Source organism: Balaenoptera physalus, assembly GCF_965194825.1.
Source record: "Balaenoptera physalus genome assembly, chromosome: 16".
NCBI lineage: Eukaryota > Metazoa > Chordata > Mammalia > Artiodactyla > Balaenopteridae > Balaenoptera > Balaenoptera physalus.
The window spans coordinates 2,374,376-2,392,709 of NC_138898.1; the positions used below are offsets into that span (position 1 = coordinate 2,374,376).

General features: G+C 55.7%; 1 protein-coding gene and 1 long non-coding RNA gene across 13 annotated transcripts in view; one reads left to right on the top strand and one right to left on the bottom strand.

Annotated features, from left to right (window-relative positions):
• Positions 1-18,334, bottom strand: part of CDH4 (cadherin 4) — a 569,973-nt gene that overhangs the window by 535,010 nt on the left and 16,629 nt on the right. For 2 of the 12 annotated variants that reach the window (XM_082428311.1, XM_082428310.1), the window contains exon 1: positions 8,282-8,719. The exons of the other annotated variants lie outside the window; for them this stretch is intronic. The gene's annotated coding sequence lies outside the window, so the exon portion shown is untranslated. Of the gene's footprint in view, positions 1-8,281; positions 8,720-18,334 lie in introns of those variants that run through there. 12 annotated transcript variants of the gene reach the window in all.
• The window catches only part of LOC309644564, a 684,610-nt gene that overhangs the window by 343,961 nt on the left and 322,315 nt on the right, over positions 1-18,334 (top strand). The window lies entirely within an intron of this gene.

Sequence of the window (18,334 nt, forward strand, 5' to 3'; positions counted from 1 at the left end):
ACTCCCCAGAGGGCGTCGGGAACAGCATGGACTCAGCAGACCAGGTCTGCCCCAAACGTCGGTGACACACCTCCCCCCAAGGCAGGGAGCACAGGCAGACCCCGCTTCAATTAAACTGAGTTTGATTCCAGGCGCGGGGCTGTTCTCCCATGTGGGACGGTCAATGTACTTCAAGTATGTCGACGCGGGTGCCCTTGCACACGTACACGGCTGCTCCCTGTCACACAGCGCCACACCTCACCACCACCCCCCGCCACCGTGTCTGCATGGCAGAGACCTGAGGCCGTTATGGGAATGACCGCAGAGACAGGCAGGCTCGGGGTCTGTCCCTTCACTGTCCAGGGGCCACGGCGAAGTCCTGCTCCCCCGTCTGTGATGTGGGCAGGCGGCGGGGGCTTCGGACCCTGTGATGCGCCCTTGGCACAGACCGTGCACATCATAAGCCCTGGTTGCCGGCTGCCCGTCTCCCTCCTCACTCTGGAGGCCTGGGAGGCTTAGCGGGGTCGAGACAGAGGACGTGTGCGTGCGGCTTCCCCGTGGCTTACATGAGCAGGAGCGTGGGCCCAGCCACCAGTCCGCAGGGGTGGAGGCCTATCACTGCCGCTTGAGAATGTTCTAAATGAAGGACACGGAGGGGTCTGCTTCCCGGGGGCGCCTGCCTTCCTGGGGGGCCTGCCAGAAAACCAGGGCTTTTCCACCCAAAAGAAATGGCATCGTGGGAAGCAGAAGAGTTTGCGTCGCCCCACTGCAGGGGACCTGTGAGTGTGTGTGGGGTAGGGAGAAGGGCAGCCAGAGGCAGGAGAGCCCTGCACCCGGTAAGAACTGGGCATTCTCCCCACCCCCGGGGGCCGGAGCCCAGCTGCAGCCCATCAGCCTACGCTCCAAGGCTCCTAGGAGCAGGGGCGAGCTGAAGGCTCCTGGCTGCGGAATGAGGGAGAGCTGGTCCTGACAGACGAGGCCCTGGGCTCAGACCTCCATCACCTGCAAGGTCTGAAGAACAGGCTCTGACTGCCCCCCTCTCCTCCTCTGACTCTTCTGCCCCAGACACACTGGGCTGCTTCCTATTCCTGGAATGCGCCCTGCCTCGGGGCCTTTGCACGTGCGTGCTGTCCCTCTGCCCAGAGCTGTCTCCTTACAGCCACACGTGGCAGGCTCCTCTCCTCCCCATTACTCAGGCATCCTCTTAATGTCACTTCACCTGTCAGGCACCCCCCCGACCCCATCTCTTACCTCAGCCCCTTGTCTGGCTTTGGAGCACCAGCCCCTCCCCCTGGGATCTCCTGGTTCACGTGACTGTCAATCCTGCCTCTCCTGTACGATGCCCTCTCCAAGGAAGGGACTTCTGTTTATGCACCAATAAATTGTCAGTACCCAGGACAGGCCATGCTTGTTTGCCAAGTGAACTAAGACATCTATGCTTCCATAGAATATTATTTTTAATAATGATTCTTTATGAGAACTGGTCCCAAACCTGGTCCTCCTTCTAAAACTTCAAATGGTCACACCGGCAAAACAGCCAGCCCCGGACGCCTGCTGCAAGCATCACACCCTGAGGGGAAGACGTGGGCTGATTTCTTTGGCTGATTTCAAAGGGCCCCTAACACTTTTATAGGTTGCTTTTTTCGGCTTTAGGCCTCATCATCATCTGCATACAGAATACAGTTCTATGAAACTCTCACAAGACAGGGCGAAGAGGGATGAAGGCAAGGAGAAGGCGATCTGGGGAGCTGTGAGTGCCGGAGGGGCCTTCAGGAGTGATGCCCACAATGTGGAGACATCAGGAAAACGACCCCCAGACTCCCGACGCCAACCCTGCGCTTCTGCAATGACACCACTGTTCCATCACAAAGAGAGCCGGGAACAGAAAACTCACCCAGAGCAGAAGTTCCTCCCTAACAAGTCACTCCTGGGTGTCACTGAGAAGGTAAGTTACCAGCATGCATTTGAACCAACACTTTTGTTCCACCGTGTTTTCCTGTGCCCTTCCACAACTGCCATATCCCCCAGTGTATTCCACTCCTGGGGCTCCTGTAACAAAGGACCACCAACTAGGGGGCTTCAGACAACAGATCGTGACTCTTTCACAGTCTGGAGGACTGAAGTCGCCCTCGGGGTGTGGACAAGGCCAGGCTCTCCCTGAAGCGTGTGGGGGAAGGAGCCTCTTGCCCCTCCCAGGCTGGCCTGGGCGAGCCGACACATCACTCCACTCTCTGCCTGCCTGCGCTGTCCCCGCCCTCCTGCTGTGGGTCTCTACCCAAAACTGGTTTAAAGGTCTTCTTCCTTCCTTATAAGGATACCAGTCATGGGATTTAGGGCGCACCCTAATCCAGTGTGACCTCATCTTACCTTGATTACATCTGCAAAGACCCCCTTTTTCCCCCCAAATAAAGCCATGCTCATAGTACCAAGGAGTAAGGATCTCAACATATCTTCTTGGGAGACACAATTCAACCCATAATACTCAGCGATATTCTTATTCAAAATGCTGCCACTAGGGCTGCAACTTCACTGTCTTCAGAAACCAACTCTGTTCTTTCAGAGCATTTCTAGTTCCCGAATTTAGGCAAAGCATTATGTTCACCACGTACACAGACCTGCACTTGCTTCTGCCATTCCCACAGAAAAAGGGGGACTCTTAGCCGCTATGAATCTCAGACTCCTTTGCAGCTTGACTTGGAAATGATTTTCTTTCCTACATGTTCTTTTAAATTTTTATTTTTATTTTTGGCAAGAGAAAAAGGTGATGATTATAGTAGAATTTGAGGGTCCTGCGGTTGCCAGAAGGCTCAGAGTGTCTGTCACAAATAATGTGTTATTTTTCAAAGCAGAAGCGGTGCTGACGTGTCAACGCCAGGACCCAGATCCTCCGATGGTCTGTGGAAATGCACACAGGCCTGTCATCCTGCAATACTCGGAGGACTTAATAGGACCCGGCCAGTGACAATGTTCCAGAAACACAACCCAGGAGAGAGGAAGGCACGGAAGCCGAGTGAAAGGGGCAAGGGAGAGACTGAGCCAGGCCTCCCTGGGTTGCGGGTCCTTGGTGCTAGGAGGGGACTTGATTGTCTAGGATGATTGATCAATAAAATCAATAAAGCACACAGACTTCAATCTAATCCTACCAACATAAACGCACTCGACTTAATTGATCTCCATGCCAGTTCAGAGCCAGTGGCTGGGATGCCTGTGGTGGCCCAGGACCAAGATACTCTGCTGGTGTCCAAGGTCAGGCAGCTGCCAAATACCGGCCAGGAGCCCCGTTCCTGGATGGGTCATCCTGACGGCATCACCTTCTCCCATTTCTCCAAGCCCCACCAAGGGAGCTCCCCGAACAGCAGAGCTATTGAAATCGCCGCACAGAAGCCACCCTGTGAGAGCCAAAGCCATCCTGGGATTCTGGGCAGGTGTGCCTGAAGCGGACAGTGGGCCCCCAGAGCCAGCCGGAACCACTGAACCCAGAAGAAGGTGGAGCAGTTTCCAACAGTTTAGGTGTCTCCACAGCAACCAGAAGCACCTCCTGATTGCCATTCAAACCACACCATCATCACACATTCACTCCGGTCTCCCCACAGATTCAGGGAAGTTCAGCCAAGGGCGCATATTTATTAGATTAAAGGAACAAGCTAAAGCAATGGGAAGCCCTGGTAAAGGGTTTGACATGCGCTAATGTCTCTATCACACAAGAGACCTGGGGAGCGGAGAACGTGCTCATGGCCTTCCAGAACCCAGCTTTCACAGCAAGGCAGGAAGACACGTCTCTTCATTCAATGGACAAATAGTCAAGCATTTACTGTGAATCAGGCCCTGTCCTTGGCCCCGGGAATAGCAGTGACCGAGGCAGACAGACCCCTGGGGGAGCTGGTCTGTCAGTGGGATGACGTGCACGTGCTCAAAGGCACCAACTGATCACTGAAAGTCACCTTCTAAGGATGCTCTGTGGTGAGCAAGACCTCCATCCATGGCGTTGCTTTATACCAAATACAGACGCTCTTCACACTACAAGGCCAGTGCTTTTCCATGTCTTTTTAAAAAGAGAGGGACCCACGTTAGAAACACCGTGATACACTGTAGGTAAACAGAGAGCTGCTCCAATGGAAGCTCAGGTGAGCTTCCCAGGTCCTGCTCACTTAAATCAGCCCCCAAGTCCTGCCAATAACACCAGTAGCTCCAGAAAAAAATCTGCTAAGTAATAACCATTATGAAGAAACTCAAATTAATCCATCCATCCTTCCCTCCATCCATCCTAATATCCACCCATCCATCTATCCTCCATCCATCCTTCCATCTATGAACCTGTGTATCTATCCATCCATCTACTCGTCCTTTCATCTGAGTTGGCCTGAAATATCCAGCTCAGGGACCTTCAGCCAAACCTGTTCTTTTCCAAACACTGCTTGAATACCCACCCAGAACTTGCCCTCCAAAATGTGCTTTCCTAACTGTGGCCAACAACCTAGTGAGCTGTGATAAACATTCTAAAACAAAGTACAACAGAATGGTAATGGTATCACCTGCACTAGGAAGGCAAATATGATTCTGTAAGATTTTATTTATGTTTGTGTGGGGGTATGGGGGGGGTGTTTACTGCCTTACATTTTAAAATTCATTTTTTTCTATGAGTCATGGTCAAAAAACTTTAAGAACCTGTGCCCTGCAGAACCCACCATGTCTGAACTCTATGTTCCATAAGCTCATGGAAATCTATTGTTTTGTTACCTATTGATACAATAGCTCCAGAGCTGAGAACTGTGTCTGGCAGGCAGTAGGTCTCTCTCTCTCTCTCTCTCACACACACACACACACACACACACCCCTTGTTGTCTCATACGATCCCTGAAGGTTCCAGCAATGGTGACCCCTTAGTGTGGAGCAGACCAGTCGTCTGGTCTACCTGCTGCCTGCACTCTGCTCTCCTTCTTTCAGATGACTCTGTCTCGTCCCTCAGTATCAGCTTAGCCACGACCCCCCTAACCCCCCAACCACCACCTCCCGCGTCCTGGCGTGTCCCCGCTCCCACGAGTTCCCGCTGCCCCCACTCACGCATCCCATAGCCCTGTCTCACTCTGCAGCTGTCCTTTGCTTTGTCTGCTCCCTCCAATGGACCTGGAGGGGCGGGTGCCGTGTTTATTGCTTTATTTTCTGAGTCCAGCCCAGCCCAGCCCTGGTGCACAGGTGACAGCAGGGCTGTATACCAGAGGGGCGGACCACGTGCGCGAAGCAAGAACAGGGGCTGGGGTGAGGGCAGGGAATCCAGAGCGGGTGGTCAGGGACAATAACCGAGGTTAAGGATAAAGGGAGTCAGCCTGCCCCCCGCCCCATGGCGGCCACAGGACCACCCCCTTGAGCTGTGAGGAGTGGGGGAGCGGATGTCAGGTATGGCAGCGGCCACCAGCCTGAGGGGCTGGATTGAGGGTGCGGGGCCTTCTGGACCACCGTCTCCTTATTCTTGGCTACATGCCATTCACCTGTGTAAATACAAGACCCCCAGAAGGTGCCCAAGGCCATTTGCAAGTCTGCAACTTCCTAGAATTAATATCGATGTACTGTGGGCTCAAGTATTGAAATCACAGATTCCGAAAACCAAAGGGACATTCTGACAATGCTAGTAGGTCCACTTTGCAACGTTCATGAAAGATGTCAGCGTCTGCAAAGTGCACTTGCGTCTACGATAGCATCTTATCATCATTACAGTCTTAGAGGGGACGGGGACGAATGTCATGACCCTCCTGTGCAGACAACAGGCCTGGTACCCTGTCTGAGGCCACACACTTAATCAGTGTGCCTCCAGGCTGCCAGACTCCAGAGGCCCATGGGGGGATTTATAACGCCAGGTCTCTGTGAAAAACGTGCATTAAAACATCGATAAACATGTCCCAACCTCAGCAAACTTAAAACTCTTTCCACGAAGCGGGGGAGTGCTTTAACTGCGTTTTAAAAAACAGAGCGCCTTCACCCCATGTCCCAGCCCACAGTGGGCTGCCAGGTCCTCTCCCTCCTGTGACACAGGGACGGGGGCTGTGTCCATCTTGCGACTCTGTCATCTCTCTGTCAGCCTGGAGGAGCCCACCCCCCCAGCTCCTAACTGCCACATCCCCTCCGTACCAGCGGAAGGATCAGAACGTGTGGTCAACGCACAGCACCGTCCCTGCCACACTGGCCGCTTCCGCTGAGCCGGGGTTCTGTGGCTCTAAACCCAGGGAGCCCTGCTGGCCCTGGGGATATTCTGGTGTCACTTCCTATTTCACACAAGGTCACCGAGCCAGCGTCTGGCGCCTATTTCATGCAAAGGCTGGGAATGCCGCTGGCCATGGCCATCCTTTCCAGGCAGCCCCCGCCCCAGCTGGCACCGCGGAGGCTCCTCCCAAGCGCTGCTAGCTGGTGGGGCTCAGTGCCCTCACTGGGGGGAAGGCAGGGGAGCAAAAGCAGGCAGAGTTCCAGATCGACGTGCCCTGGAGGGCAGGGCGGGCTGCGTGGGGGGCGGAGCCTGGGGCCCCTCTGGGCGGGCCACTGCGCCCACGAGCCGGGGCCGTGGGGAGGAGGCCCTGAGCACAGTCACCCTGGGACCAGACAAGGCCCGCCAAGCGGGGCGGGGGGCAGTGGAGCCACCCCTTCCCTGGGCCTCCCATCACCCCGGAACCCCATGTGGGAGCACCTGCGAATTTTCCATTCGGCCTGGGAGCAAAAGCAACCGCCCCCTTCTAAAGCAGGTGCGCGTGACATAAATCACTCTTCCATTATAATGGCTGGAGAGAAGGAATGAATTCCTGGCTTTCTGAATTCTTTTTGTCCTTTCCTAATAGGATCTCGATAAGCCACTTTCCTTTTAAGCCGAAGTTTACTTGCAAAGAGCCTAAGTCTGTGACTTTTGCCTCAGAACATGATGATTTTATTACTGCCTGAAGACGTCGAATACCTTGACCCTCCCGGCACAGAGAAACGCCAGAACTGCTTCTATTTTCATTGCTGGGCAGCCTGCAGGGGCAGCTGGGCAGGCAGGCCCGGGTCTCAGGCGCCTTCACTGGCGGTGTCACCTCGCCTGCAGCAGCTGCGCCTGCCCACCGCGGCCAGGGCCCCGGGGCTGCTGGACCAGCAGGCTTGCTCATCAGGGGCTGCTCGGCGTCCACCCCCTTCCCGGGGCTCACGACAGCGCTGAGCGGATCGTGCGATTAACGGGCAAGGCCCTGCCTGTCCGCCCCACCCCAGGCCCTGGCCCCAAGGAGAGGAGCCCACATCCCCACAGGCGGCCCCGGCCACCCCCCCAACCCACAGCCGCCACCTGAAACACAGGGGGCGAGGGCATGTGGCTGTCAGTCGAGAGTGACAAATGCAAGAAAAAAAAAAAAGAGTGACAAATGCGATTTTTTCAGCTAAAATAGGTTACACAGTTCAACTTTAGGGGCCTTAACCAAAGACAGGAAAATCCCATTTTAATGGATCAGCCAGGAAGTACGGCCAATCCACGAAAGGAGATTTTTCTGGGAAAACGTAACCAGAGAATTCCACTGAGGAACGCATTCTATCTGGGAAGAACGAAGTCGTGAGACTAGAAATACGCCAGCAGCTTCCTTCACCAAGTGGATTCGGATAAATATAATTAAACGCTCATGACTGTCCTTCCAAGTCCTAGTGCCTGTAATTTTCTTTCATTGTGCGAAACTCCACGTCACTGAAAACATTTTACCCCCAAAGGGACTGCTGCCCTCCCTGGAGGTGCCACAAAGCACTCACTTCCCAGGAGACAACGGGGCGACGCTGAGTTACCAACGGGCACCTGGGCCTGGACCGCCTTTCACCCCAGAAGCCAGGGCCCGTGTCACGGTCGTGCTCCCCACGTGGGATGCCGTGTGTATGGGGCTGACCAACACCCTCACCTGCCGGGGAGCCGGCTGGACGCCAGGATGCCCACCTACGGCCCAGAGTGACGCCCGGGTCCCCTGCACATCCTTCTGGCAGGACCCCCGGGGGAGCACAGGGGGGCCGCGCAGGTGAGGCAGGTCCTTGAGCTGCTGGGCATCGCGCTCGTGACCGTCCACCTGACTCCAGGCTCTGACACACACCTGGGTGCCCCGGGAGGGAGCTGGCATCTCCGGAGAACGCCTCGCCACCGTGGGACGTGACCGGGGCTCACGGCACCCCGAGACGTGCCCTTCACTGGGCTTACTTCCCAAAAGAAGCCACCGTGGGCAGAGCGAAACACCCCGCCTGCCAAGTACCCGCAAGGTCACCGCCACCCACGCTCCCCTGACCCTTCAGGACACTAGGAGGCGGTTGCGACTCTTACCCCAATTCGCAGGAGAGAAGACGGAGGCTCATGCGCTGGGCGTCGGGCCTGGAGTCCTCGAACGTTCATTCTCGGGCTCCGGGTCCCCTCGAACACGACAAGCCACCAACCTGACAATTCAGGAGGCGCCGTGGACAAGTCTGATGTCGGACGTGTTTCAATGTTACCGGTCGCTCTTCCGGCTTTAACTCTTCTGTCCGCTTGACCTTAAACCTGGGGCGAGCGTCCGTCCCACAGAGTCCAGATAACCAGGCAGAGAATGTGAGCTCCCCGGGCAGCAGGTGGGACGCTGATGTGGCCCGTGGACGGGTGACCGCGAAGCCGAGGTGACTGGGGAGTCCTCCCCGCCGGCCAAGCCCGAGTCCAGGAACAGGACCCGCCCACCCGGGCCACGGTCCCGTCGCCGGGGCGGGACGGCTGACAGGAGGTGCCACCGAGAGCCGCCTTCGAAAGCTGCCCGCCTTCAGGGTCCGTAGTGCAGGGCCCCCAGCAGCTCCCCGCCCGCGCTGCAGGCGCCCAGCGGCCACAGGCCACTCGCTGGACTGAGGGGACCTGCGGGCCCCGGCTTCCAGCCTCAGCTTCACAGAGAGAAGCATCGCAAGGGAGGCGACCAGATGCGACCACTGTGGTCAACTCGCCCCCCACCTGAGCACCTGAAGTCCCTTCCAGTCTCTCCACGCCCGGGGGGCACAGGCGGGGACTTCCCGAATGGATTCCACCACAGGAGCGCCTCCTCGGCTCAAAATGGTGCCCTGTGCTCGCGGCTGACCCCGCCTGACGCCCCCGTGCGCCCCCTGACCCGGATGGAATGCGCAGAACCGGAAGTGTGGGCATTCTGGGAAGCAGGAGCCGCCTCTGGAGGCCGCAGGCATCCAGCGCCGGGAGGGACGGCCTGTGCCGGGAGGGACGGCCTGCGCCCGCGCCGAGAGGGACGGCCCGCACCCGTGCCTGGTTCCACCGCCATCCAGGCCCCAGCAGGTGAGCGGTGACGTCCTCGAGCGCGGTCCCTCTAATGAGGCCGAACGTTGGCGTTCGGGGCCCAGTCTGTGGAGCATGCTCTCCGTGTCCACACCTGGGATGAACAGAGCACAAAGGAGGTGAGCAGTCGTCCGTTCTTAACTCTAGATTCATGTGCAGATCTGACACTGAAGGCTGATCACACCATCCACCAAGGGCTCATCATGCTTCACTTCCTTCCTCTTCCATTATCACGGCCATCCTGATGGTGGCATCATTACGTGCCAGCAGAAAGCGCTCCTGGCGGGGCTGGGAGGACCCAGCTCTCTGCATCCTTGCCTCCTCTGCTCCCTCTTTGCAGCCCCTCCGGACTCAGGACTGCAGCCCCCAGGCCAGCGCCGTGGCCGCTGACCCGTGTGCCTGGCCCTGCTCCGAACGGCACTTATGTGGCTGCTGTGCCCGTCAGGCAGACGTGGGTTTAAAGCCCAGCTCTGCCACTTAATAGCTACCTGACCTCGGCTATGGCATCAAAGCTTGCTGGCCTCAGTTTGCTCATCTGTCAAATGGGGCTGCAACGCCAAGCTTCATAATGTGACTATGAGGGCTAAAGAAAAATGTACTCAGAGCAACGGTTCTCAACCGGGAATAGTTTTCCTCCACATGCACAGAAAAATAGGAAAGTGACAAAGGGAGGGTCTGGTAGAGACGCAGAAAGGAGGGGCACTGTGTGGTAACCTGCACACAGCCACCCCATTCATGACGAACTGTCTACGGCTGCATTTGTGCTACGGCAGCAGAGGTGAGCAGGTCACGCCGGACCTATCCTGCAAAGCCTAAAATAACTATCATCTGGCCATTTACAGAAGAGGCTTGCCAATGCCTTGTCCTGGCAGCCTTAGATTTCAACCCTTGATTCCAAGCCCTCAGAAAGCCCTGTTGCCTTTCCAAGAGTCTGTGCTGGGACTTCCACCAGTTTGCATGGGCTTTGCTTACTTATTCCTGTAAACAATGGTCCCTGGTTAAAATAGGTTCCATCAAGCATACTTTAGCGGCACCTCCATCCTGCAGACACACTGCTCACACATCAGCACATGTTACGCACTTAGAGACAAACTCTAAGAATACACCAAAACTACTTGGAAAAAATTACAAAACTTTCCTAAGGGATCTCAGTGGTGATAGGGCTAAAAGAAAGCATTTGTATGAGGCCACTCCAATCACCCCTGAGAGAAAAACTGACAAACGCAGACACATAATTTGCAAAAGAAAAAAAGGGGAAGGAAAAGCAGATTTTTTAAAAGTTCCCTACCACTCTACTAATTACTAATTAAATAAATGCAAGATTAAATGATACCATCTTACACCTGTCAGGCCTCAAAACACTTTTAAAAGAATGGCCATATGACAGGCCTCGGGCCAAGGAGGCCCGGGAACACGGGTATCTCCCAAGTCCTGGCTGGGAGCACAACTTGCCACTACCTCCCCTGAAACATCCTTTACACGCTTGGATCCAGGGCCATGTAACGAACAGAGCCTCTGAACCAGAAATTCTGAATTCTGCCTCTAATGATTCATCATAAAGAAGTAATGAGAGATGTGCCCTGAGATGCGTTTACATAGATTTTCTTCAGCATCCATCATTTTCAGCAGCAAAGAACTGGAAACGTCCTTCTAGCCCTCCACCACACAGGCACCCCACACATACCGGATATGCATATGTGCCACGTGCATGCACACGTGCACACCACACAGGCACACACATTTGTGCACTACACATGCACACGTGCACAAACACCCACGTCTGCACATATGCACACACCACACTCACATGCTTATATGCATGTATGTACCACTCTCACCCAGCACATGTGCACATATGAACACACGCTACAGCCATGATCACACATTATCACACCGGTCACTTGAATGTGTGTGCACGTGTGGTATGTACACACACAGCACCCATATGCTTGCACACAGGTACATACAATACACAAGGGTGCCCACGTGACTACACACACGTGTGTACTCATGTGATATCATGCCACGCCTATACACAGCACGCGTGCACGCACACACACACACACACACACACACACACACACACGCCTGACATGCCAAGTGATTAAACGTGGCTGTTCAGGGGAGGGAGACAAACTTACACTAACTTACTTTTTGTGTGTTTTTCAAGTTTTCAAAAGTAAATTGTTTGACATTTTAAAAATACAAAATGTTCTATTAAAGTAAGAGAGAGAAGGATGAAAGGCAGTTGCTTTTGAGAACGAAGCATCTTATCTGACATGTGTTCCCAGAGGGTAACTCTTGCATTATGTCCTCATTAATTCTGCTCCTGACCGGCCTCTTCCCCAGCTGTCTTTCTCCTCCTCTGTGTGGCTCTCTCCACAGCAGCTGGAATTTTCAAAGCAGCATCCAGAGAGACCCAGAACGGGGCCAGGGCCCACTCACTCTGCAGGGGCAGAGGGTGTTTCATTTGTGTTCATCGGGAGCAGCCAGGCTGGCGGACAAGGAGATGCTGGGTGCTCTTGTGAGAGATGCACAATCTGGGGTCCGTCCCCTGACAGACGTTAGACACACATGTCCCCTCGGGCCTCGGTGCTGGCCATGTGGACCCCCACCATGAGTTCTGGTGCTGTCCTGGTGCACACGGGGCTCGCCTGGGTCCCCACAAGGCCTCACGTTAGTGCTGGAGCCGGCAGGGGGTGGCAGGGGTGGGGGGCGGGTGGAGGGAAACCCTCGCCCACCGCAAACTCAGGGTAGAATGTGCTGACAGCTCCGAACCACCAGAGAGGCCCGCCCACACGCTGGGCTGTCCAGGACTCCAGCGCAGCTCTGTCCGCAGCTGGCCCAGCCCAGGCTCTCTGACCCACCTGTGGACCATCTTACCATTTTACCTCCCATTTTTCTAAAAAAAATTCACGACTTCCAAGGAAACATTTCATCACCCAGGGAAAATGGAAAACCGGTAGCACGTACCACAAAGAGAAGCAACCGTCAAGAACTGTCAAAATGTTGGGAACAGTGCTGCCGTGGGGTCTTACCTGGACGCTGCTGCCCCTTGCCCCCGGCCCCTCCTTCGGGGCGAGCAGCACGACTGCACAGCTGCCGAGGACGTCCTGGCCCCAGGTCCTCACCAGGGCGGCAAGGGCACGCTGCACACGCGGCGCCACCGAGTCACGCGACTGCGGTCACCCCCAAGGCTTTTATGTTAGCTGACTCTGTGGTTTTATGGAGGGACTTGCATTTAAAAGGGAAATTTGTATCGCTGGCTAACATGGTGCTTGTAAACAAGCACAGTAAAAGTAAAGTAATACCATTCACTTCTTGCTCCATGCCTGGTGCTTGCTCCCTCTGCCAAAAAGTGAGATTCTCAAGAATAAGGACATCCTGGTGCCAACCTGAGGCCTTGATGTTGGAAGAGAATGTAACGGGCAGTGGCTTTTCCTACCCTGCATGCGCCACGGGAACCCTGGATCCTTCTGGATGCAGGGAGGCACCGCAGAGCCCAACGCTTTGGGGGTCTTCAGGCTCCGATAGCCTGTATGTGAGCAAAGTGCAGTTAAAATCCTCTTTCCCACCTCGGTGGGAGCTTCTGGTCAAAACAAGCTGTCCTCACAGCACTGCTACCTGCACCGCGCCCAGCCCTGAGGCCCAGCCCCGAGGCCCAGCCCCGAGGGACCACGCACCCCACACACCCAGCCCCAGCGGTCAAGGCTCACGGCCAGCAGGAGGCTGGTCCTACCTTGGAGGCCCTGGGCACCGCCGTCCACTCGGGCCGCCTCTGGCCTGTGGTCAGCACAGAGCCCTATTCTAAAGATGCCAGGCCAGACCGTCTCCTTCTCCCCAGAGAGGTTTTCTTCCTCGCAACCAGTGGGCCCTGGTTAAGGTGTCCCCTCCTATCCAGCGATGTAGCTTCGAGACGGTGTCACAGGCCCACAGGAGTGCTGGCCTTGTGACACAGAGCAGAGTCCAGCCCGCGGTCACGGACTGTCGGCCTGAGAGTCGGCCGAGAGACCTGTTGTGCTTGGCTCGTGGAATGTTACAAGATTGGCAGTTTTCACACCAGGGTCCAGACTGCCTGTGTGTCTGGCAACTGTAAACAAGGCCAAGTCTGCGTCCCCCAGCGCTCAGGCCAGGGCACCACCCTCAGAGGCGCCGAGTCTTCAACACCCCTTACTGTCTCCCCTCTGCCCCCCGGCCCCTGGGGGCTTTGAGGGCACCCAGGTTCCAGCCTCAGGGGGCAGGATCCTTCTCCCGCCCAGGAGGACAGCACCCGTGGATGACTGGCCCCAGCAGGTGCACTGGGGGGCGGGGGGGGGGGGTGGAAGTTCCAGCTGCTGACCTTCCCAGGCCGAGCCGCATGATGGCCTCTACGGCAGGGCCCGCCAAGGGGCAGGGGAGAGGTGGGGGCCCAGCCCCCTCAGGAGGGGCAGGGGGGCCTCCAGAGAGGACTTGCTGCCTGAAGGGAGAAGAGGTAGGCCCTTCCCAAGGAAAGAAAGTAAAGGGATGAAGGGCCAAGGAATTCCAGCCATGGGGGCGAGAGGGGGGCAGGGAGCTGCACTGGGGGAGTGGGAAGGAGTGTGACAGCCACGAGAACCTACTCAGGGAGGGCTGTGGATGACGTCGGGGGGCTAGAGCAGAGCAGGGACACGACCTGTCACCCACTCAGCGACCGGCCGTGAGTGTCCCTCTGAGCCCGGCCAGCACAGGCCCGTGCGCTCTCAGAGCCGTGATGCAGCAGAGGGAGGCGTGACGGGCAAGAGGATAACAGGGGGGGCTTCTGGGCAGCCACAGCGCCCCAAGGCAGGCGGAAGAGGGAGGCCAGGAGGGCGACGGGTGGATAGGGACGCCCCCCCGGCGAGGGGACGGGAGCCAAGTGCCTGAGGCAGGAAGCACGGCCAGGAGCAGAGCAGAGGGTCCCCCGCAGAGGCCCCGGGACGAGGATGAAGAAGAGAAGGGAACCAGGGGCAGAGGGCACGTGGCTCAGCCAGGAGCCCGGCGAGGGGACAGGACGAGGAAGGCGCACGGCCTTGCGGGCGGCTGCGGCTCTGCTTCCGAAGCTCCTTCTGGCATTTTGGCAGAGGGTGCATTTGAAAGCGAGAGCTGAGAGGCAGCAAGGCCCCTGCGAGGACTGAGCCATCCGCCGGGCAGGAGGACCAGGCGCCTGGACCCTCCCGGCTGTGCCCGGCCGCCTGCCCAGCACGCGAGTGTTCCTGGAGGTGCGTTCCGTGCAGCCCGGCTGCAGTGGAGACCTAGAGGGGACAGCTCTCAGGAAGGGCAGTCACGGGGCCACGGGGCTTCTCATCCCTGGAAATGCAGGAGTGTGGGCGGCCCTCAGAACGAGAGGCGGGGGCAGCCAGAAGCAGACCCGCCCTAGGTCCGCAGCTCCCAGCAAGCTCAGCACACTTCCGCAGCCTCCAGTGTCTGTTACGGCACCGGCTGCAGCAAACACCGCAGGTCAGTCTTCAGTCTGCACGCAGCAGGAGCCTCGCTGTCGGACTCTAAAGCTAGCCCCCGCTTAAGAAGGGAAGCTCGTCAGATTCACGCCTTCCGGATCACTGAGTCAGTTGGCCCCCCGCGCAGGTGAGGCCCCAGGGCCCCCAGGCCCTTCCTCAGAGCCTCCAGCATCCCACAGGGTCATCACCCAGAGCAGCGAGGGGCGACCTGTAGAGTCTCAATTCTGCGCTCCTGGAGGAGACCCCCTCCATCCCCTCCCACATTCCCTTCCTGCCCAGTAGTCTCTGTTTCTCTTGCACTTTGAACGTTCTCCTCTTGGGACATTTACTGTAAGCCCTGAGCTGTTTCCTGGGGACTGAGCCCCAGGATAGGGCCTCTGGTTCTCGCAGCTGGAAAGGCATCCCCTCCCCCCGCCGCCCCCAGCCACCTGGGCTGCTGCCTGGAGTCCCTGTGAGCCGAGCCCTGATAAAGAGCCAGTCCTCAGCCCACGGACACGTCATTTCAGCATCAAGAACGAGAACTACCTGCCCAGCTACAGCCCCGAAACATCACTACCTCAGCTGGGAGGCCTTGGGCTCAGCAAAGCAGGGGAAGGAGATGCATTGATACCCAGTTACCAGCCAAGCGGTTTGATTCCTGCACGTTGAAGCACACAGGCACCTCTGGCTCTCGATCCCCTCAGGTCAGCACAATTTTACAGAGGCGCCCGATTCTCAGCAGTGAAATGATACTGGCAGACAGGCCTAGCTGGGGAGGGGTGGAGGTGGCAGGGAGGGGGCATAGGTCAAACAGTTTTAAAAACAAATCAGAAGTCAGTAGGTGGGTGTCCTTGGAGCCCTGACCCCCGGGTGAGGAACCACCTGCCTCACAGATACCCAGACCAGCCAAGCAGCCTGCTGAGTAGTTTACCAGATGACAGCAGAGGTGCTTTTCACCCAGGTTACAACACAGAGAAAAGTGCCAGGAGCTGAAATGTGAGGGCCTGTTGGCCTGATGGGCACCCAGTCTGCAGCTCCTGGTCTGGACTGGCGCTGGAACAGTCAGCCCTGCCCCAGCTTCACCAGGAGGCCTATGAGCCTCTGCGCAGAAAAAGCACAGAGGGAGAGGCTGGCCGGCACTAAAACTCCCGGTGCAATAATTGTCATTGTTATCCAATTATGCTCGGAATACCTGAAGCTAACACGGCCCACAGAGGGGCAATTTCATTAGGCTGAGACCCACTTGTCTCACTTTACTTTGATAACGGCTTAATAAATAAACTGAGTGAGTCCTAACACAGAGTTGCAAAATGAAAAATACTTTGGCTTTTCCATTTTATGCCCCTCCTTCTCTAATTATCTCACTTTCGTATTTTCTTGCTTGTCAGTTCCAGCCTCTGCCTCCTCCGAAAGGTGGGAAAAGCTCATCTCTTTCTCCTGCAAAGATCCCTTCCTGGGAAGGCGTTCCCTGGGTGTGCGCTGGACCATCTATCTTCTCTCTCCAGACCTAACACACAGTTACCTAGAAAACACACACACTCAGAGTAAGACCATAATTGGGGCAGCCATAGAGGAGAGTACAATCAACATTACATTATTGCATATTTTAATAAAACTATGAGACAAGGGAGGTGGAAGGAATTAATTTCACTTAGCTCAGGCAGAAGGGAAGGGAGAAGACCCCAAAAGAGGGCCCAGTGGAGAGATGACATTTGAATCAGGAGGCCCTGGAAGATTCCCCAGATGCAGGGGCAAGCTGGGATGGGTGGCGGCCAAGACAAAGGCACGGAGCAGGGGAGGGCTGGCAGGTTCTAGCTACCTGGGCAGGTGATTCAATGCTGGTGCCTGGCAGGGTGGGCATGCCATGGGGAAGAAGGGAAAGAGCCGTGGGGAACGTGGCCTGAAGGGCCTAAGACTCTCCGGGATCCATTGATAATGGGTCAAGGATAGCTACGGTTACTTTGACATCTAGGAATCCAAAGACCCACAGGGTTTATGAAGTGAATCACCATCACCAATGGCAAAATGAACAACGCAATATATTAGTGACAAGTGTGGGGACAGGAAGATGGCAGAAGCACAGGGTCACAATTATCTACTGCTCCACGGTGGCCGCTAATCGTCTTTTCCCCCAGCCCCGACATCAGCACCTGGATCAAGAATGCCCCCGTAGATCAAGGCACTTATCCCAAGTCTAACCAAGTGCATCTAACCTCAACCCTTCAGATCATTTAAAAGCAAAGGCATAAACACATCACAGGTACAAAATCTATGGAATTATGTTCATTTCAAAACTGCAGATACGCACTTCTGGTCCTACGTTCTAAGCTTAAGAGTTCAAACAGAAATGAGACTTTAATTTCTGCTCGGGAAAATAAGAATAGATTAATAGGGTCCAGTCAAGCTGCTAGAAGAGGTTTTTCTCTGCCAAGAGACAGGCACCGCGAGTTTCCGTAAACAAGTTATCATTTTAACATTGTAAAGCACTAGATTTATTTTTTAAACAGCAAAACTACAATTATCTCTGCACGTGTCATATCGCTGCTCTGCAGTGCTCCGGCGTAACCATCCGACTGTCAGTGATGTGGCTGGGATGGGCGTGTCTGTGCCACGCTAGACGGCCGGCCTTATCAAAGCCCAACTGCATTAATCCTTCTCCTTACATCAAAAATCAAATAACTTCCTGGAGAGAGGCTGCAGTCTCACCAAGAGCAGTTCCACTGGTAGACAGCGAGTTGAGATTAACAGCACAATATGTTAGGAAATAAACAGATAAGCGTTTGCCTCCGCAGCTGCTGGTTGACACTCAGAGCTCAAGACTCCTTCAGAAAAATACAGGCAAGTGTCCAGAGTCGCACCCGATCTCGCCATCAGCCTTCGCCACCCAGGAGAGAGACCAGGAAGTTGGGCAAGAAACAACGCCCTCACCCATGATGCCGTTTCCCATCAGCAAAAGTTTTTACCTGCGTGGCATTTAAGCAAGAAGGAAATAATATTTCAAAAGTGAAAAGAGAGAAATGCAGTAAGGCAACGCCTAAACAGCTGCAGGAGGGGATGCCTCCCTGATAAAATAACCACCTTTCAAAGGGAGAAAACAATGGGATTTTCTGCCCACGGAGAGGAACAGATTTAGAGGGAGGGGGCCTGCAGCCTCCTTATCTTGGGAGCAGCCCTTCTGCTCCCCGGGGGCTGGATGAGGTGACTAATTAGTGCCTCCTTGAAGCTGTAACCTTAGAAAGCCACTGGGGGACTTTCTATTTGCATGTCACCGAGTGACATCCTTCCAGAATCCTCCTTTTAGAACCCAACAATGGAGCATGTCTGCCAGCACAGGGGCTGCCAGGAGGACGCAGGCCTGGCTTGAAAAGAATTCTCTTCTTGGTGCCTCTTTTGTGCCGGTAGGAAAGGCCATTCATGACATAATTTTATGTTAAAGAAGGAAGCAACCAAGTCCCCTCTCTTCTGGTCTTTCTCCCTCAGCCCTGCACCCCTTCCCATCCCCACCCACAATCAGCTGCCTGATTTAAACACAGCCTCTGAGTCCCGACCTGCCCCCCCCACCAAACCTGGCGCATTGAGGGGAGACCTGTCACCTTTCATTTTTATCTTTCAAGCGGGAAAAGGCAAAACCAAGATTCTCTCA